The sequence below is a fragment of the Ovis canadensis genome, chromosome 16, assembly GCF_042477335.2.
Source record: "Ovis canadensis isolate MfBH-ARS-UI-01 breed Bighorn chromosome 16, ARS-UI_OviCan_v2, whole genome shotgun sequence".
Lineage (NCBI taxonomy): Eukaryota > Metazoa > Chordata > Mammalia > Artiodactyla > Bovidae > Ovis > Ovis canadensis.
Genome location: NC_091260.1, coordinates 59,406,353 through 59,429,617, shown reverse-complemented (window position 1 = coordinate 59,429,617; position 23,265 = coordinate 59,406,353).

Below are 23,265 nucleotides of genomic sequence, written 5' to 3'. Positions count from 1 at the left end.
CACATTATTAGTGAAAAGTCATGCTTCCTTCAGATTATTTAATGCCTTCTTTCTGTTTCATAATCTTACACAGGATACCACATTACATTTATTTGCATGTTTTCTTTAGGTAATTATTAGGCTTTCTTTAGGATGCAACCATATCTCAGAATTTCATTGTTTTTGATGTCCTTGACTGGTCAGGTATTTTTATAGAATACTACTCAATTGTAATTTCCATGACATTTTTCTTCTGATTACACTGGAATTCTATGAATTGTTTTAGGTGGAAGACCACAGAGGTAAAAGTTTACTTCATCATGATGTCAAGAGTATTTACTAGTCACACAATTTATCACAGTTTATATTAATCACCTACCTGAGCTTCTGTTTGTCAGATTTCTCTAAAGTTACTTTTCTTCTTTTCCATTTTGTAGTCTTTGAAAGGAGAGAACATGGTGCAGCTCACAGCTATAGAAAGGGAGTTTATATTCTCTCTCCTTGAGGGCAGGAATCTACATAAATTCTTTAGAATTCTTCTGGATGAGAGATTTATCTGTTCTCCACACACATTTACTTATGCAATTGTTTATATCAATATGAACTAATAGAAATTTATTTTAGCCTTTGGGCTGTCTAATTCAGTTCTTCTTTATTAATGTTGCTACTCAAATTTTCCAGCTTTGGCCATTAGGTGCTCTTTTAGTTGGGTCCTGCTGCACCCCATGGATGTATATTCATTAATTCATTTTGATATTTGTTCTGGATTTCTGTGTTTGTTAGCACTTTGTTGCTATCTGTTGTTGCTCACAAGTATTACAAGCAATGCTTGTGCCAGATTCTCAGGCTTATCATGAGTATTTCCTGCCTCAGCCATTTCTTAGAAGATCCGTGTTCCTTTTATTGGAGAATAGTTTTAGAAACCAAGATCTTGGTGTTAAATGTGCTTATTGCTACTGGAATGTTCTTTCTTTTAAACACTCTAAGTTGGCAAAGCAAGGAAATGTGTGTGTACATTAGCTTATGTATATACATGCCTTTCACAACACTTCTACAGTTCAGTTCAGTTCAGTCACTCAGTCGTGTTCGACTCTTTGGGACCCCATGAATCGCAGCATGCCAGGCCTCCCTGTCCATCACCAACTCCTGGAGTTCACCCAGACTCGCATCCATTGAGTCACTGATGCCATCCAGCCATCTCATCCTCTGTTGTCCCCTTCTTCTCCTGCCCCCAATCCCTCCCAGCATCAGAGTCTTTTCCAATGAGTCAACTCTTCTCATGAGGTGGCCAAAGTCCTGGAGTTTCAGCTTTAGCATCATTCGTTCCAAAGAAATCCCAGGGCTGATCTCCTTCAGAATGGACTGTTTGGATCTCTTTGCAGTCCAAGGGACTCTCAAGAGTCTTCTCCAACATCATAGTTCAAAAGCATCAATACTTTGGTGCTCAGCCTTCTTCACAGTCCAACTCTCACATCCATACATGACTACTGGGAAAAACCTATCCTTGACTAGATGGACATTTGTTGGCAAAGTAATGTCTCTGCTTTTCAATACGGTACCTAGGTTGGTCATAACTTTCCTTCCAAGGAGTCAGTGTCTTTTAATTTCATGGCTGCAATTACCATTTTGCATTTATATTTGTATATGGTATAGGAAAGTGGTACAGATTCATTCTTTTGCATGTAGCTGTCTAGTTTTCCCAGTACCAATTATTGAAGAGATGGTCTTTTTTTGTTGTTGTATATTCCTGCCTTCTTTGTTGTAGATTAATTCACCATAACTGTATGAGTTTATTTCTGGGCACTCTGTTCTGTTCCATTGATCCATGTTTCTGATTTTATGTCAGTATCACACTGTCTTGATTACTATATGTTTATTTTTTAATTTGAATCAGGGAGACCGATACCTCCAGTTTTTTCCTCTTTCTGAAATTTATTGTATCTATTTGGATTCTTTTGTGGTTTCATAATAACTTTAGAATTCTTTGTTACCAGTCTGTGAAAAATGCTATTGGTATCTTGATAGAGCTTGCCTTGCAAGTGTAAATTGACTTAGTTGATATGGGCATTTTGACAGTATTAATTATTTCAATCCATGAGCATGGCTTATCTTTCCATTTATTTGTGCTGTTTTGTGTCATCAGTGTCTTATAGTTTTTAGCATATCATGTCTTTTACCTTGTTAGTTAAATTCTCCTAGATATTTGATTCTTTTTTTGTGCAATTATGGACAGTAGTTTTATTTCTCATTCTGATAGTTTGTTATTAGTGCACAGAAATGCAACAGATTTCTGTATATTAATATTGTTTTATCCTACAACACTGCAGAATTCATCTAATTGTTTTTTGGTGGAGTTTTTAGTGTTTCCTACACATAATATCAAACCATGTGCAAAGAGTGAGTTTTTATTTCTTTCTAAAGTTCCTTAGGTCAGTTGATCAGCACCTTCCTCCCTCCTCCCCACTCTCTTCAGATTGTTTTATATATTTGGAATACACTTAGAATATTCATTGTGAGAGTCTGCTTTCTATTTTGAGATCACCCAGCATAGTAAATTATTTTTTAATTTGCATTCATTAAGATTTATTCTTTGTGCTGTAAATTTCTCGGGGTTTTGACAAATATGTAGTATAATTTGTCTGCAATTACATTATCACAGAAAATAATTTCAATATCCTAAAGTCCCCTTTGATTCACGTATGCACCTCCTCTTCTCTTCTCCGAAGCCCCTGATAACAAGTGATCTTTTTACTGTCTTTATGCTTTTGTCTTTTTTAGATGTCATATAACTGGAAAATACAGATTGTGGTCTTTTCAGACTGTGACTGTTTTCATTCTCTTAACACTGCTTTACATATCCCAGTGCTCATATGTGTTGTATACTTTTTTCCATTAGAGTACTTAATGTATTTATTTTTATGCTTTACAAAGTTGTGTTGGTTTTTGTCATACGTATACATATGTCCCCTCCTGCAAACTCCCCACCCCACTCACCCCTCTAGATTGCCACAAAACAATCTACAGCAACACAGGTTGAGCTCCCTGTGTTATACAGAAACCTCCATCTAGCCATTTTACTTCAGTTCAGTTGCTCAGTTGTGTCCTACTCTTTGCAACCCCATGGACTGTAGCACTCTAGGCTTCCTTGTTCATCACCAAATTCCAGAGCATGCTCCAACTCATGTCCATCGAATCAGTGATTCCATCCAACCATCTCATACTCTGTTGTCCCCTTCTCCTCCCACCTTCAATCATTCCCAGTATCAGGGTCTTTTACAATGTGTCAGTTTTTTGCATCAGGTGACCAAAAGTATTGGAGTTTAAGCTTCAGCATCAGTCCTTCAAATGAATATTCAGGACTAATTTCCTTTAGGATGGACTGGTTGGATCTCCTTGCAGTCCAAAGAACTCTCAAGAGTCTTCCTTAACACCATGGTTCAAAAACTTTCTTTATGGTTCAACTCTTACATCCATACGTGACTACTGGAAAAACCAAACCTTTGACTAGATGGACCTTTGTTGGCAAAGTAATGTCTCTGCTTTTTAATATGCTATCTAGGTTGTCATAGCTTTTCTTCCAAGGGCCAAGTGTCTTTTAATTTTGTGGCTGCAGTCACCGTCTGCAGTGATTTTTCAGGCCAAGCAAATAAATTCTCTCACTGTTTCCACTGTTTCCCCATCTATTTGCCATGCAGTTCTGGAACCAGATGCCATGATCTTAGTTTTTTGAATGTTGAGTTTTGAGCCAGCATTTTCACTCTCCTCTTTTAATTTCATTGAGAGGATCTTTAGTTCCTCTTTGCTTTCAGCCATAAGGATAGTGCCATCTGTGTATCTGACATTACTGATACTTCTCCAGGCAATCTTGATTCCAGCTTGTGCTTCATCCAGCCTGGCATTTCACATGATGTAGTCTGCATAAAAGTTAAAAAGCAGAGTGACAATACACAGCCTTGATGTACTCCTTTCCCAACTCGGAACTGGTTTGTTGTTTCATGTCGAGTTCTAACTGTTGCTTCTTGACCTGAATACAGATTTCTCATGAAGCAGTTATGGTGTTCCCGTCTCTTTAAGACTTTTCCATGGTTTGTTGTCATCCACATAGTCTTTTGGCATGGTCAATAGAGCAGAAGTAGATGTTTTTCTGGAACTCTTTTGCTTTTTCTGTGATACAACGGATGTTGGAGATTTGATCTCTGGTTCCTTTTCCTTTTCCAGATCTAGCTTGAACATCTGGAAGTTCTGGATTAAAGTATTGTTGAAGCTTGGCTTGGAGAATTTTGAGCATTATTTTGCAAGTGTGTGAGATGAGTGAAATTGTGTGGTAGTTTGAACATTCTTTGGCATTGATTTTCTTTGAAATTGGAATGAAAACTGACCTTTTCCAGTCCTGTGGCTGCTGCTAAGTTTTCCAAATTTGCTGGCATATTGAGTGCAGCACTTTCACAGTATCATCTTTGAGGATTTGGAATAGCTCAACTGGAATCCCATCACCTCCAATAGCTTTATTCGTAGTGATGCTTCCTAAGACCCACTTGACTTTGGACTCCAGGATGTCTTGCCCTAGGTGAGTGATCATACCGTCTTGGTTATCTGGGTCATGAAGATCTTTTTTGTATAGTTCTCTGTGTATTCTTGCCAATTCTTCTTAACATATTCTGCTTCTGTTAGGTCCATACCATTTCTGTTCTTTACTGCGCCCATCTTTGCATGAAATATTCCCTTGCTATCTCTAATTTTCTTGAATCGATCTCTAGTCTTTCACATTCTATTGTTTTCCTCTATTTATTTTCACTGATCACTTAGGAAGGCTTTCTTACCTCTCTCTGCTATTCTTTGGAACTCTGCATTCAAATGGGTATATCTTTCCTTTTCTGCTTTGCCTTTAGCTTCTCTTCTTTTCTTAGCTATTTGTAAGGCCTCCTCAGACAATTATTTTGCATTTTGCATTTGTTTTTCTTGGTGATGGTCTTGTGGTAATGTAAAATAGCTACCATATTATTCTCAGTTCCTCCCATCCTCTCCTTCCCACTTGTGTCTACAAGTCTGTTCTCTATGTCTGTCTTTATTCCTGCCCTGCAAATAGGTTCATCTTTACCATTTGTTTCTAGATTCCATATGTCTTAATGTACAATATGTTTTTCTCTTTCTGAGGTACTTCCCTCTGTATAACAGGCTCTAGGTTCATCCAGTTCACTAGAACTGATTCAAATTTTTTCTTTTTTATGGGTAATAGTCCATTGTATACATGTACCACAGATTCTTTATCCATTCATCTGTCAATGGACATCTAGGTTGCTTCCATCTCCTATCTATTGTAAATAGTGCTGCAGTGAACATTGGGGGTACATGTTCCATTTTGAATTATGGTTTTCTCAGAGTATATGCCTAGTAGTGGTATTGCTGGGTCATATGATAGTTTTATTCCCAGTTTTTTAAGGAATCTCCATAATATTCTCCATGGTGGCTGTATCAATTTACATTCCCATCAACAGTGCAAGAGGGTTCCCATTTCTCCACATCTTCTCCAGCATTTATTGTTTGTAGATTTTTTTGATTAATGCCATTCGTACCAGTGTGAGGCGATACCTCACTGTAGTTTTGATTTGCATTTCTCTAATAATGAGTGATGTTCAGCATTTTCTAATATGTTTATTGGCTGTCTGTAGGTCTTCTTTGGAGAAGTGTTTGTTTAGGTTTCTGCTCAATTTATGATTAGGTTATTTGTTTTGTTTGATATTGAGCTGTATATGCTGCTTGTATATTTTGGAAATTAGTCCTTTGTCAGTTGTTTTATTTGCAGTTATTTTATCCCATGCCAAGTGTTGTCTCTTAATCTTTTTATGTAGTTTCCTTTGCTGTGCAAAAGTTTTCAACTTTAATTAGTTCCCATTTGTTTATTGTTGTTTGTATTTCCATAATTCTAGGAAGTGTGTCATAGAGGATCTCTCTGTGATTTCTGTCAAAGAATGTTCTGCCTGCACTTTTTTCTCTAAGAGTGTTATAGTTTCTGGCTTTACATTTAGGTCTTTAATCCATTTTGAGTTTATTTTTGTGTATGGTGTTAGGGAGTATTCTAATTTTATTCTTTTATATGTAGCTGTCCAGTTTTCCCAGAGCCACTTATTAATGGAGGCTCTTTTCTCCACTGTACATTCTTACTCTTTTGTCAAAGATAAGGTGCCCATAGGTGCATGAGTTTATCTCTGGGCTTTCTATTAATATCTTGTTCCATTAGTCTATGGGGCTTCCTTAGTGGCTCACACATTAGGAATCTACCTTCAATGGAGGAAATCGAATTTGATCCCTGGGTTGGAAAGACCCCCTGGAGAAGGAAATGACAAGCCACTCCAATATTCTTGCCTGGAGAGTTCCATGGACAGAGGAACCTGGTGGGTTACAGTTCATGGTGTCACAAAGAATCAGACATGACTGAGCTATTAATACCCTTCAAATTAGTCTATATTTCTGTTTAGAGTCCTTAATGTATTAGTTATCATTATCTTGTTTTCTCCCTAGTAATTGCAAAATATATGTCATATATGTCATATGTTTCTTTATACTTTTTTCCCTTGTCTTATAAAATGCTTGTAAATTTTTGTTGAAAGTCAAACATAATGTGTTTGGCAATAGCAACTTAGGTAAAACTCTTTTTCTGTGAAGTTTTAAGTTTCTCTGGGTAAGTATTTCATCTTGCTGTATCTATAGACACCTGAGACTTCAAAATCCCTCTGACCTACTCTGTGCTTTCCTAAGGATTCCTTCTTAAAGAAGATCAGTATCTTGCTGGTCTTTCAGCTGCAGTTATAGTTTATAAACTGGAGCCCTATTGGTTTGGTAATAAAGTGTGGGAGACAGGAAGCATTCTGTAATCTTATGATTAAATTATTTGTTTGTTGTTTTGGTCACACCATGTGGCTTGTGGGATCTTAGTTCCCTGACAAGGAAATGAACTTGGGCCATGGCAGTGAAAGCAGTAAGTCCTAACCAGCAGACTGCCAGAGGATTCCCTAAACTGTGGGATTTTAATGGGCCTGTGCTGTGACATTCAAACTTATCTTACCCTGCCCTCCCATACATACTGTAGGTGGGACAGTAAGGTTAGAGAGAGTGGGTTAGCGTAAATTCTCTTTTACTAACTCATATGAGGCTATGAAAAAGTTGTTTTGTTTTTTTTTCCCTTGCCAAGTAAAACTTTTTTATGGAGAATGATGTGGGTAATTTCAGAATAGGTACCTTTTTCAGTCACTCTGCCAGAAACATGAGGCATTTTTCTCAGGAGTTCACCTTGAAAACATGATGGAGTTCCTGGAGGTAAACCTGTGAATATGTGGGGATTCTTAAGACTGTGGACTGTAGAGTTTCTTACTCATACCCACACAGACGACACTCCACCTCTAGCAGTTCATTCAGTTCCTGTACAAGTATTCTTGATAGTTTGTGGCTTCAGCATCTTCTGCTCCTAGGAAGTATATGCTGGTGGTGATTATTTGATTCATCTGTCTTCCCAGTCTTGGGAGTTGCAGCATGCCCTTGAAAGTTTCAGAAGGACAAGTTTCAAACTCTATACATTTCAGAGCTGAAACTGAAAATCCAGCATATTGTTTTTATCATTTCTGTCTAGAAGAGGCACATCACTTATGTCTATATGCAAGTGACAAGGACTATTGACATGGCCCCAGCTAACTGCAAGCAGTCTGGGGAATGTGGTTCTTGACTGAAAAAGTGCTCTAGTCGTTATTTGTGAGGAAAAGTACAAGCCTTAGTGGACAGTCTCTCATCCATGAAGCCTTTGAAGGAAACGTCAAAAATCAACATTTGTAAAGTACTTCCTGAGCTTCAACCACTATACTAGATTTTTTAATATGTGATCTTATTTGCAATAAACTGTTTAATTGATATTTTACCTTAAAATTGATAAAACTCCAAAGACTATATACTATGGAAAGTGGTTGATCTAAGTTAGAGATTTTATTGGAATTTTAGTCTAATTATGGTAACATTTATAAAATTATTTGAAAATTAATAATTTATACTAGAAAATCTAATAAATTCTTTTAGTTTTCTTCATTAATGAAGTTGATTTTCATATATTTGCAATTGTCTCTAAATAAGTATACAATATCCTCACTCCTCCTTTTCCTAAGGAAGACTGAAATGTTTAGACCATAGCTGATTTTATAAAGGCTTTGGGCCTTAAGCCACTCTCCTCACCCATCCAGAGTTCCTTTTCTTTTACATTCATCTCTGCTATGGTGAATAATATATTTTAGCTGTAGTGCCTCTTTGTTTTTCATAAAAAGGAAATATATTCATACAGTAACTGACTTCCTTACTGCATTCAATTTTAATATTTTCTTAGTCGAATCTCCTGGGTATAACAAGTAGCCAAACATATCACCTGAAAATAATAACTGTAACATTTTCAATATTTATACACATTTTATCTCCCAGCACTTGGCAGGACGTTATAAAGCAATACCAATATTAACAAGTATGCTTGTCTTTTTACACATCAATCTTTGCTAGGACCACTGCAATGACCTCATAACTAGGTCCCTGACTCCATTGTTATTCTATACAATCAACTTCTCATGTAGGTGGTAGTGGCTTATTTAAAGTCTGTGTCATGCATTAGCTGGTCAGATCAATAATAGCTGGAACTATGAAAGTTAATCCAACAATAATAACTGCCACCATAATGATTTCCATAGCATATAATATAGAATATAGCTGCATAATTTTTGTTAAAATATCCCTTTTGTTTGTTTTAAGATTTTCTCGGCCCTTTGACACATCTTGCATTGTTAAAGGAATTGAGAAAATAGGAAAAGAGTTCTATTAACAGCTCTATTCTGTGGAGGGAAAAATTGCAAGAGTCTAGAAATATGAAATTGGGTTTCCCAACCCATGGAAATCTAGCTAAGAGAGAGTTATAGGAATAGCTATCCCAATTTTATTCTTCTCTTTCTTGTCATCTGCCAACAATTCTACTGGGAAAACTCACCTGGAAGTCAGAGGGTAACGGAGCTCTTAGATGAAGTTCAGACAGGTTAGTTTTACTTAATAATCAGTAGGAAATAGTTAAATAACACTAAGCAGAGTTTACTGTTATTTAGCCTTGTTTCTGCGTCTGGACACAAAGTCCCAATTGATGATAATAACTTTTTTTTTTTTTTTCATTTTTCTTTTAAATTCTGCTGGCACCTTAGCAGAGGAGAGTACCTGAAGGGGTAACTTAATGCTTCATTTCTGCAAGATCTGAAACCCTAGTGTCCTGCGTTTGTTGGATAGTGTACTTTAAACCAGGACTGTTAAACCAGTGACTCTTAATAGGTGTCTCATTAAATAATCTGGTTTTCAGATTTGGTCCCCTTTCTGTTATTATTAACATTAATATGTAAAAGCAACAAGATCCTACTTTAAAATCAGCATCTATCAGTGTGGTAACCAACTTTTTCTTTGTTAGTTGAGACTGGAAAACAGCATTAACTTCCAATTTAACATAAAAGCAAAGCAATATGTATGAGTAATCAATGTAATCTTCCTTTTCTAACTACGACCTCACATCATCTGAACAAAATTGTGGGGATAGAAGCAAGCATTTAGTCAGTGAGTGATCTGAAGTTGTAATGAGAATAAGACCATTCTCAAATTCACTCTGTGTTTCATTCTTATGGTGGAATATGGCAATATATATTGGTTTTTGGTTTGAGGCATATGATGAAAACTCTCCAGGTGTCCTTCATCTGAGACTATATAATAAGAACTTCAGTAGAACATTCTGCTCTTCTGTCAAGCCAGCTGATTTGTGGTGAAGGTACACTAGAAAAACCCTTAAGCTTGAATTCACTGTCCCATGGCTTTCTCCATTAAAGAAGACCTTTTGTCGGCATTCTATGATTCCAAAAATGATGATGACAGAAACACTGCAGATAATTAAGGCCAATCCGCATCCAAATAATATGTCTGTATTTTGGAGGATAGATAGCTGCTCTGTCTATAATGGAGAGGATCCAACAAATACATCTGCTATCTGGACCCTCTAGAAATATTGTGACATGAGTGATTAAGTGTTGGCCAATGTTTTAGGGAAACTGGACACTCAGCAGGATCTTTGTTAACCCATGAATACTTCCATTTCTTTCATGACAGTAGGTTTATTTGTAGACCCTTGATCAAGGCTGAGGTGATGAGGTAAAAAGGCTAGATGGCATCTACAAAACTTGGAAACAGGTTTATTTGTTTAATTTTTAATTTTTATTTTTACTTTATTTTACTTTACAATACTGCATTGGTTTTGCCATACATTGACATGAATCCACCACGGGTGTACATGTGTTCCCAAACATGAACCCCTCCTCCCACCTCCCTCCCCATAACATCTCTCTGGGTCATTCTCGTGCACCAGCCCCAAGCATGCTGTATCCTGCATCGAACATAGACTGGCGATTCGTTTCTTACATGATAATATATATGTTTCAATGCCATTCTCCCAGATCATCCCACCCTCTCCCTCTCCCTCTGAGTCCAAAAGTCCGCTCTACACATCTGTGTCTCTTTTGCTGTCTTGCATACAGGGTCATCATTGCCATCTTTCTAAATTCCATATATATGTGTTAGTATAATGTATTGGTGTTTTTCTTTCTGGCTTACTTCACTCTGTATAATCGGCTCCAGTTTCATCCATCTCATTAGAACTGATTCAAATGAATTCTTTTTAATGGCTGAGTAATACTCCATTGTGTATATGTACCACAGCTTTCTTATCCATTCATCTGCTGATGGACATCTAGGTTGTTTCCATGTCCTGGCTATTATAAACAGTGCTGCAATGAACATTGGGGTACATGTGTCTCTTTCAATTCTTGTTTCCTCGGTATGTATGCCCAGCAGTGAGATTGCTGGGTGTTTTATTTTTAATCTACTTTAGAAATTAGTAAATCTTGTAAAGGACCAGATAGTAAATATTTTAGATGTGCTCCACATGGCCTCTATTATAACCACTCATTTCTGTAACTCTAAGCACAAAAAACAGCCACATAGAGTACATAAATGAACAAATGTGGCTGTGTCCAGTAAAATTTAATTTATCCAAATAGATGGCATGGCAGATTCATTCCACAGGCCAGAGTTTACCTTGATCTATTTGGTTATTAAATACTTCATGAATTTGTAAGCCAGTTAACTGATAATGGGAAAACACCAAGAGGCCAGTTTCAGCATATATATCATGAGTCTGGTCCAGAGGTGGACTGGAGCTGTCTTTGCACAGACTCCCATGAGCCAATTATATACACTTTTTGCTATCTCCAAATGTTGACCAAGACAGGAGTATTATACCATGGAAATCAGAAAATCCAGTAGTCAGGACTTCTGATCACTACCAGCTGGGACTCTGGTTGTTGAACATGACAGCCCAGCAATGGTATCAGCCATAACTCATGCAGTTCAATTGTCTTGAAGTCTGGTTTGCCTTTTGCCAGTTGTATTTGATAATGTGCAGCTTCTCTACCTGTCTAGTCATGATTGGATAGGTCAGATTATAACCAGTGTATGGTGTTCTGTTGTGTATCTGCCTCTCCAGGTTTAGAAATTATCTGATTATTTATGTCGAACAAGATCTCATTAGGCCGCCCATCCATTTCTTTTATGCAGACCCCATTGTCAAACAGCCGTGATCAGATCCCTGCTAGTCAAAAGACTATAAAAAACTGTTTTGGTTCTATCACCTGTTATGATAATTAAGTTCCCATGTCTTTGCTGGATAATCATAAAAACTGGCTTATATTCCAATTCCAATATTTCTAGTGTAATCTTGGAAGTGTAAAATTTTTGTGGCTTCATCCACATTTATCTCTGCCTATATAGCTTGGTGACCACTTCTTCAAAGAATTCTCTAATGCAGGGTAAAGAGGGTAACCACCAAGCCTTAGAGGTTTTGTTGTTGTGTTAGTCACTTAGTCATGTCCGACTCTGACTCCATGGATTGTAGCCTACTGGGCTCCCTCTGTTGATGGAATTCTGCAGGCAAGAATAAGGGAGTGGAATAGCCATTTCATTCTCTAGGGGATCTTCCTGACTCAGGGATCGAACCAGGTTTCCTACATTGCAGGCAGATTCTTTATTGTCTGAGCCACTAGGGAAGCGTAGAGGTTTTTTTAGGAAGTAACTAAGCAGAACCAACATTGTTGACTCATCTCAACATTTTCCACTATCTAAACCTTATAACTTATTTCTCTATATAAAAGGCCAAGTCATCTCAGCTTTCAGCCTCCCTTACTTCAGCCATTAATCTAGACATGAAATTGGCCAATTCAAAAATTGTAAATTGCCCTCCTAGGGAAATGATTCAATACAGCCTCGGGAGGTATGTTTTTCTGTGTTATTCTCTTCTCAGTTTCTCTTAGTCAGAGTTGTGGTTGGAAAAAGCATTTTTAATGGATAACTGAGAATTGCTTAAGAAAAGTACTATTTCAGATGTGTGGGGAGGACTCTGAAAATGGCAAGTAATGGCATAGTTCTCAGGGACATCAGTAGAAAAGATCTCTACTCCTGTCAACCTGATGAGAAAGAGGGAGAGGCATTTTCTTTTAGGATGATTTCCCCATCAAGCTGTGTCATATTTAGTAGAGGACAACAGTAAACATTAGTGAAGAGAGGATGACAGGGAGGGGACCAGAAAAATAAATATCCCAGCTTAACTAAACCCATTAATAGCCATGGTTCTAGGGAGACCACTGAGGCTGTCAATTAAAGTTAGAACTGTAGGCCACAGAGTTGATTCAAGAATAGACAAGAGTGAATTTGTAGAAGTCTAGATTCCAGGTCACAAGAAAATATCTATCACAGGTATCACACAATAGACATAAAAGTTATTCTAAGAAAACTATAAATTAAAAAGAAGAGTTAGGGAAAGAAATAGTCTCAGAAAAGCAAAGAAAATTTTTCAAAGGTGAATGATTTGGATAGTAACAGCACTAGCAGTAGCCACAATGATAATAACAGTTTCCACTTATTAAATATTTAATGTTTTCCAGGCATTAGGGAAATTGCATTATTTCTTAAAATGTTTGTATGTGGCATTAAATATTTTTTTTTAATGGTGAGGAATATATATCTCAGAGAGCTGTGTAACATTCCTAAGGTCACACAGAAAGTAAGTTAAAAGCTATTGTGTTTTCAAGTTAGACTTTTAAATATTGGATTCTTCACAGTTGAGTCAAGTGCTATGCGTAGTTAAGGAAGAAAAGATGTATAGTGTTGGATTTGACAAAGTTGCTCTTTAGTGATCATGGATTCCTGATGTTAAGCTTATGGACACGATAAGAAGTAAAAGCAGCACCGATAGATCACACATCCTCAGGAATTTGTTTTTGAACAAAGAGAAATAGGTATATTATATATATATATTATATATATAATATATATAATATATAATATACATACACATATGTATAATACACAATGGTATTTTAAACAAGACACAAATACATATTTGAAAAGAAATAAGCTGAAACATTTTGCAAAGAAAAACTTGAAAATATTTTTGAGTGGGTGATAGATGGACAGTGGAATCTCAAATTTTGTAGACAAGATTAATTTTGGTGTACTTTCTGGAATTCACTCGTTAAGACAGAATGAGCATTATAATGGACTTATTTATTATTTTGATTTCATTAGACATCTATTTTTACATAAAATTTTTGTAAGCATGTCAAATTCCTACACACAGAGATACACTATATTAGAGATAAGGATATTAAGAAATTATGCTTTTGTCTATTCCTTTTGTTTTTAATCTTAGACATCTAGAAAATATTTTGTATTATAATGATAGTTATATTTTGACATTGACTTTTTCTGCCTATGCTATTAACTTGTAAATTGTTTTCAATTTTTACCTATGTGAAGCAAACAAAATAAAAATTCAAATTTGGTGGTCTTGAATGTCTTTCCAAAGAGTCTGTTTAGGGTTCAAAAAGTAGAAGAAAGTAAAATAGCTTCCATGACTTTGAAACAGTAAGTAAATCTCAACTTCTTTTTCTTGCTTATGAATGAATATATTGGTTTCCTCATTTAATCTCATTGATGAGTTCACCTCAGCCTCCTGTGAGCATACTCACTCCTGTGAGTATAAGTGCAGTCAACTAAAAATGGTAGCTCTGAAACCATATGCTGTTCTCATGTACATTGAACCTTGACAGTGATTCTTTATTTTCTACATCAAACTATCTATAATAATGAAGAAAATAATAATCACTCACTGTCAGCGAATGCTTTTTATAAGTCAGGTACTGTTATAAATAGCATGCAAATTATTTCATCCTCACATCACCTCTCTGCGAAAAGTTCAAGTAAGATTATATCCTTTTTACAGAAACAGTACAAGATGGTTAAGTAACATGCCCCAAATAGTCAGTTCAAAAGTGCTGGAGCTGCCTGGCTATCAGTGTTCAGAGCGTGCATGATAACCATTATCTAGATATGCCACTCTAGTTGACAAAACTAAGATCCTTAACATAATCCTCATGTTTTAGTCCCTGTGTTAATCCATATGTTTGCACTGAATGGATTGAAGAAAATAGATATATAAGCCTTTCCTTTGTCTCATTTTGGAAGAACTTAGTTGTGATGTCTGTGGCATTCCTAAACTGAATTGCAGTGAATTTCATGATCCTTGACAAGGAGTTCAACATACTTTATGATAAAATTTGAATTAAAAAGACATTGAAAATAATTTCGTTGATATTTTAGCTTCAGGAAAATGAGATAATAGTTTTTATTCTTAACTGCCCTCTCCTGCCCTCCTAACTTGCCCTTGTTATATTCACAAATGCACATCTGAAGGAGAAAAACATACTTACAGAAAATTAAGGGCAGAATATCTAAAGCTAAATATAACTGCCTTTTAATTTACTAAAATCAACTGAATTTTACCTTGCATTTTGACCTAGTTGTCATGCATTGTTCCTATTATAAGAAAAACATGAATTTCTGAAGATTAGTTGCCCACATGTACAGATGCCAAAAGGTGATCTTGATTTAATAAAAACATATTGTTATTTATTCAAGATTAAAGCACTAAACAGAAGAAAATAATACATTATTAAATATTTATTGGCTTCCCTGGTAACTCAGTGGTAAAGCAAAACAAAAGAAAGCAAAACTGGCTTCCAATACAGGAGATGCAATTTTGACCCGTGGGCTGGGGAGATCCCCTGGAGAAGGAGATGGCAATTCACTTTAGTATTCTTGCCTGAGAAATCCCGTGGACAGAGGAGCCTGGCATCGTGCAATTTTAAAAAAATGTATTTTAATCTAAGTTAATATGGTTTATGGTTTCACAGTTTTTTCATAATTACATTTTTTCAGATTTTCTATAATTCAGAATGTTGGGTTGGTTCACTCTTCCTCATTTCTTGTTTCAACATAGCAAAGATTTGAGATGATGGGTCACTTGCAGATCAAACAGGTGGGATTTTATTAAGCAGGCAACAAGGAGCATTATTTGGACAAACTAGTTATAACTTTGTTATAGCTCAACAGCCGAAAGCAGGCAGCTGGCAGTGCACTCCTGAGAGACAAGGGCAGACCAATCGGGAGAAGCCTCATCCCTCTTGACTTCCCTTTTCATTCTTTATGTCTCCTCTGCCTGGAAGCTGATTCCTTAAGCCCTATGCAAATAGAGGATTCTACCAGCTCTTGCACAGTAGGCTACACCCAGGATTGGTTACTTTTATTTTTACCCTCCACATGATTCTGCCATCTTGGACTCCTTTTTCTGTTCTAACTACCTGACAAATAGAAGGTAACGAAAACAGTTTTTCAATTCAGTGTTAATTTATTGTGTTGAGATGAGCAGCAATACATTTGCAATGTGTAGCAGTTTCCCCAAAATGAATAAGAAAATGAGATTTCACACATTATTTTAAGTGGTTGAAAATAAGTAACTTTTTCTTTCTGGGAAAAAAAAAATCAAGTATTATTAAAAAAAAAAAAAAAAAAAGAATCAAAAGAGAAACCAGTTGCCCTGTAGATGTGATTCAAAGTGCCCTGGAAATTAGAAAATCATTGTTTGTAATTGATCACATCAACATCTGTCTTCTTTAGTGCAATTTTTGTTTCTATTGTCAAATAGTTTTCACTCTTCTAGAAGTTAGTTGGTTTGGTAAAAAGTTACTAAAGCAAAATCTGTTAGAATCCAGAATGTTATATATTAATTACATGCAGATTTTCCAATTTTTCTCTAAGCCTGGGCAAAATTTTTTCATATTTAAAAATAAAGATAATTAAGGACATCTATAATGACTTCTAGTGTCTCTTGAATATTCATAGTTGAGTCATTATCTTTCCAAGGGCAGTAGAAATTGATTGATTCCTGAACTGCCTAGTGGGCATATTACTTTAGGCATCAACAACTAGGACAGAACTCTAAATTGGGTTTATGCCTAATAGTGAAAACAGTACATGAAGCAATCTCTTCTTAATGTAACCTTTGCTATGAATTTCCCTCTTTTAGTTAAGTCTTTGAGATACTAAACTTCTCATTGAGATCAACATCATTATCACTCTTTCAAATGCTTCCCTTTTTACACTGTGAGATGCAGTAAAGGGTTAAATATACAGAAATTACTTATGCATGAAAATGTGAAGATGAACTTTTTGAACAGTTCTTCATCAGACTATAGAGACTAATATACTGTATGGCCATACTTTACAGGAGGATGATATTTTGGGTTGCAATGGTGTGTTGAGGAAATCAGTTACTTTCTAAAAATATATTTTTTTCATAATGGTCTATTTAGTATTATAGATTTAAATGCAACGTTTTTTAAAGAACACATTCCACACTATTTGAAATCATCTCAAAAGATTTAAAGATAAAGCCAAGAAAATCTACAAGGCATTATTAGTACTGTACTTTGGTTTAACAATTCTGAAAACATATTTGAAGCTAATATAAAAGTTTTAATTTACCTGTGAATTTGATCATTAGTTATAAACTAAGTATATTTATGACTATTTCCCTTTGACTCTCTTTCCTTCACCACCCTAGACGTGTGAAATATTTTGAATACATATTGCCAAATTTATATGTATTCATTCCATAAGTGTGTAAATATGTCTCCACATAGGTAAAAGTTATTCACTTTCTGGACAGTTGGATCCAACAAATGACACAAATATTAAACAATGACCATTTAAACCAATGTATACCATTACTTTGTGACATTAAAAGTCATATATTGTATTAGGATTTCCAAAAATTGATTTGAATTTTATGTTATTTTTGCTTTGCATAAAGCAGTACTATTCAATATTAATAATATTTAGTAATACTAGATATTTAGTAATACTAGACCTACAATGAAATAACAAATATTTTATTAACATTTTAATAAATCCTAATTATACATAAGATTAATGAAACAAAGGCAGAGCAGAATATGACACTTGGATAAGTTGTGAAATAAAACATTTCAAAAAATTGTGCAGGATCTCCCTATTGTTTTGATATGATAAAAAATCTATTTATTTAAGATTCATGATTCATAGTAGGCTTTAATTGCCATTAATAGTAGCTGCCATTTGTTTAATGCTTATTATTTCCAAGATGCTAAAATAAAGGTTAGATATCCATATTTCACAAGCCTTACAAAAATTCTTCATGGCATGAATTATATATTCTTTTTTATGTGAGCACATAAGTAATTTGCCCAAGGTCACAGAGCTACTTGGTTGATTAGTCAATACTCTGAGTTTAAATTTTAAGGTATTTCCATTATACTCTACTCTCATTGTATTGAACTTTGAAATATACATAGAAACTTTATGCCTTTATGCAATATTTATCAGAATAAAAATTGTGCTCTATATTTTAATTTATGATGTCAGCCCAAACTGAAAAATGAAATCTATGGAAGCAAGAATAGTGTCTGCTTCAACTTTACATTTCCTCTAATTTTTTGAAAAGCAGCATAGAAATACTCAGAAGATACCATGTGAGGGCCAGATTGTTCCAGTTCAAATTCTAACATCTGACTCAAATTTACTTACTGGAAGTTTCAGTAGTCATCTCAGTTTCCTTATTTATTAAATGAAGACAATAGAAGCAATCTCATTATATTGTTATATGAATGCAATATTAATAATAAATACATCCAAGGCATTCAGTGTTTTTTTTTTCTTTCATTTCAGTTCAGTTCAGTTCAGTCGCTCAATCGTGTCTGACTCTTTGTGACCCCATGAATCGCAGCACGCCACTGACTGAAATGAACAGAGGCCTCCCTGTCCATCACCATCTCCCAGAGTTCACCCAAATCATGTCCATCGAGTTAGTGATGCCATCCAGCCATCTCATCCTCTGTCGTTCCCTTCTACTCCTGGCCCCAATCCCTCCCAGCATCAGGGTCTTTTCCAATGAGTCAACTTTTTGCATGAGGTGGCCAAAGTATTGGAGTTTGCTGTGGAAAATTCTGAAAGAGATGGGAATGCCAGACCACCTGATATGCCTCTTGAGAAAACTGTGTGGAGGTCAGGAAGAAACAATTAGTACTGGACATGGAACAACAGACTCGTTCAAAATAGGCAGGAGTACATCAAGACTGTATATTGTCACCCTGCTTATTTAACTTATATGCAGAGTACATCATGAGAAACACTGGGCTGGAAGAAGCACAAGCTGTAATTAAGATTGCCAGGAGAAATATCAATAACCTCAGATATGCAGATGACACCACTCTTATGGCAGAAAGGGAGGTAGAACTAAAGAGCCCCTTGATGAAAGCGACAGAGGAAAGTAAAGAAGTTGTCTTAAAGCTCAACATTCAGAAAAGTAAGATCATGGCATCTGGTTCCATCACTTCATGGCAAATAGACAGGGAAACAGTGGAAACAGTGTCTGACTTTATTTTTTTGGGGGCTCCAAAATCACTGAAGATGGTGATTGCAGACATGAAATTAAAAAAACACTTACTCCATGGAAAGAAAGTGACCAACCTAGGCAGCATATTAAAAAGCAGAGACATTACTTTGCCGACTAAGGTCCATCTAGTCAAGGCTATGGTTTTTCCAGTAGTCATGTATTTATGTGAGAGTTGGAATATAAAGAAAGCTGAACACTGAAGAATTGGTGCTTTTGAACTGTGGTGTTGGAGAAGACTCTTGAGAGTCTTCTCAAGACTCCCTTGGACTGCAAGGAGATCCAACCAGTCCATTCTAAAGGAGATCAGTCCTGGGTATTCATTGGAAGGACTGATGCTGAAGCTGAAACTCCAATACTTTGGCCACCTGATGGGAAGAGCTGACTTATTTGAAAAGACTCTGATGATGGGAAAGATTGAGGGCAGGTGGAGAAGTGCATGACAGAGGATGAGATGGTTTGATGGCATCACCGACTCAATGGACATGAGTTTGAGTAAACTGCTGGAGTTGGTGATGGACAGGGAGGCCTGGCGTGCCGTGGTTCATGTGGTCACAAAGAGTCAGACACGACTGAGTGACTGAACTGGAACTGATGTTAATAATGAATTGGTCTAGTGTAAACTGATGTTAAGAGAACATTGCAGGAAACTGAAACAGGGGCTCTGTATCAACCTAGAGGGGTGGGATGGGGAGGGAGATGGGAGGGAGGTTCAAAAAGGAAGGGATGTATGTTTACCTGTGGCTGATTCATGTTGAGGTTTGACAGAAAAAAAAAATCTGTAAAGCAATTATCCTTCAATTAAAATATAAATAACATTTTAAAAAGAGAGAACATTGATTTTTAAAAGCATATGCTTATACAATTTTCTTTCAAGTGTGTCTGAACAGATGGAAACAAGAAGTTGGTTATCATTCTCCCTGCTAGAGACTAGGGCTATTAAATATAGCATGAACATCTAAGCAGCACCGGTTCTCTTTCTGGGTGCTAGATTTTGAAAGCCAGAAACATGAGGCTATAACCATCCAAGCTCCACTGTGAATATCATACTTTTTAAAACAATATGAATTTACCCAGCCCCATACCCTGTATCCTCAGATATGGAGATGATACCACCCTTATGGCAGAAAGTGAAGAGGAACTAAAAAGCCTCTTGATGAAAGTGAAAGAGGAGAGTGAAAAAGTTGGCTTAAAGCTCAACATTCTGCCAAATAGATGGGGAAACAGTGGAAACAGTGTCAGATTTTATTTTTTAGGGTTCCAAAATCACTGCAGATGGTGACTGCAGCCATAAAATTAAAAGACACTTACTCCTTGGAAGGAAAGTTATGACCAACCTAGATAGCATATTCAAAAGCAGAGACGTTACTTTGTCAAAAAAGGTCCATCTAGTCAAGGCTATGGTTTTTACTGTGGTCATGTATGGATGTGAGAGTTGGACTGTGAAGAAAGCTGAGTGCCGAAGAACTGATGCTTTTGAATTATAGTGTTGGAGAAGACTCTTGAGAGTCCCTTGGACTGCAAGGAGATCCAACCAGTCAATTCTAAAGGAGATCAGTCCTGGGTATTCTTTGGAAGGAATGATGCTAAAGTTGAAACTCCAGTACTTTGGCCATCTCATGCGAAGAGTTGACTCATTGGAAAAGACTCTGATGCTGGGAGGGATTGAGGGCAGGAGGAGAAGGGGACGACAGAGGATGAGATGGCTGGATGGCATCACTGACTCAATGGACGTGTGTTTGAGTGAACTCTGGGAGTTGGTGATGGACAGGGAGGCCTGGCATGCTGAATTCATGGGGTCGAAAAGTGTCAGATACAACTGAGTGACTGAACTGAACTGATACCCTGTATCTCATGTTCTCTGACCAAACCAAAATTTTCCCTCATCAAACACCTCTTTCCAACTCTCATTTCCATAACAGATTATACTTTCTGTAATATTAGCCAAACATCCCATCTTTTTTCTTTGTACATCTGAGATTTTAAAACATTAGAAGCTATACAGTCTTAGTTCTTATCTCAAACTCTGGTCATTTCAGCAGTCACAAGGCTAATACATCTAGCACATTAATTTGTGTTGCTTACTGACATTTGCTTTGACCCCATTCCTTTTGACATTTGTGATGACTCAAAAAATCTATCTTCCAAGATAGTAAATTTGACTCTCTATACTATTTCACAAAAATTTCACAGTCGTTCAGCCCTCTCCCATTTAGTGCACTTCATCCATCTTTAATTTCCTGGAAGTAGTCTGTTTACCAATGTAATTTCCACTGACAATTATGTTTTCCTCAATGGAGTTTTTTCTCAGTTAAATTTCAGTCAGTCTCTTTCTTTTAAGGCATCACCATTTTTCCACATTTCTGGAAAATTTCCAAGGATAAACACTTTCCCTTGACTATGTCCAGGATGCTGACAATTCTTAGAGAATATCTTTCAAACATGGTATCCCACAGAGAATGAGATGGTTGGATGGCGTCACCAACTCAATGGACATGAGTTTCCTGAAAGATCCAGGAATTGGTGATGGACAGGAAAGCCTGACGTGCTGCAATCCATGGGGTCACAAAGAGTCCAACACGACTGAGTGACTGAACTGAACTGAACTGACTTAACCCCCCCAAAACCCTAAAGACTATTACTGTAACAGGAAAGCTTTTACCTTTCTCTGTTTACTTATTTATCCCGTGCTCTACAGAGTTTATTGTACATCTTCTCCTGTCAAGCCTCCCTTGCCCTATATTTCCCTTCAGCAGCCAACTCTCCATTTTGCCTTGAGACTAAAATAGATGTTACATGAAAGAAACACAAATACACACATCTGTTGTTACTGCCAACCCACTGACTTATCAGCTAACCTGTTCATATTCAAGTTTTTTTAATTCACTTCTACTGTTTTCAAAGTAAAATATCAATAGGTGGCTCTTCTTAGTCTAATCTAAATAACTTAAATGGATCATTTTCCTAGTTGCCTCTGTATTACTCTCTTTATGTGCAGCCTCTAAGGAGTCTCTAAGGAGTCCTAAGGAGACTCCTAAGAAATTTCTAAGGAGAGACTCTCTAAGGAGTCCTTCTAATATTATTTTTTTAAATGTTTTAAATTTTAATATCTTTAATTCTTACATGCGTTCCCAAACTGAACCCCCCTCCCACCTCCCTCCCCATAACATCTCTCTGGGTCATCCCCATGCACCAGCCCCAAGCATGCTGCATCCTGCGTCAGTTAAACATGCATAATTGAGATCTCTTTTGTAAAACTCACTAATGGAAAAACAATGTAGTTGTCCTTTGATCCTGAGTTTGTCTCTGTCCACAGCCTATTCTCTTATTGTCTTCTCCACTAAAACTTTATGAAAAATGCATGCATGGCTACTGATTACTTTCACTTACTTTCACTTGCTTTCTCACTTGCTTATTCTTAATTTCATGCTTCATAAACATAGGCATCTTGACCACATGCCTTGATGACACTGGAAAATTATTTTCAAGGCCACTAAAAGTCTTTGAATATGTAGAGAATGATCATTGTCAGTCTTTACCTTAATTCACCTCTAAGAAGTACTCAACACCATAACATCATGTTCTTTGACTTTTCTGTAAACCTCTAATCACTTCCAAGCAACATCAACATATATTCAATGAGCTGGTGAAGAAAAGACTGCAGAGAAAGTTGCCTTCATATTCTGTGTTCTGTTTGTTTTTTTAAATCCTTTTTTGACAATATTTGTTGATGCTTAGTTGCTAAAAATGCTTCAGTCTCTAAGCGCTTTTGCAGAGGTATGCTCTGACATAGAATACACGTTATCTTCACTAACATACTCCTTGTTCGTCTGTATAATAACAATAATATTCTTCAACCTGTTAGCGTACATGAATTGTTCCTCCCTTCTACCCCCAGACAAACCTTTATTTTTTATTTATGTACATGTACAACACGAGATTATTGCTTGTCTCGTCATTCATCTACTTCTTACACAAGACTTTAAGGTATATATGGCAAATGATTCATTCACTCCTTTATTTTTGAATTCAACAAATGTTTATTGTGCCTAAGATAAGTTTTTGTATTTGTATTAATGCAGAGCAGTGAATAAATCATACTTAGTATCTAACCTCATAATGTATTAGATGAGACATAGTCTAAGACAAATAAATGTATAAATATTTGTCTAATTTCAATTACTTTAAGTGCTCTAAAAGAAAAATACAAGACTTTATTTTAGATTAAGGGTTATATGCCTACAAATCAGTTTTCATTATTATAGGATATTATTCCAGAAAATTGTCCAAATGATTTTTATAGCTCAATGATTTAGCAAAGAATAACTGAATATATTTCTTACCATCATTGCATTTAAATA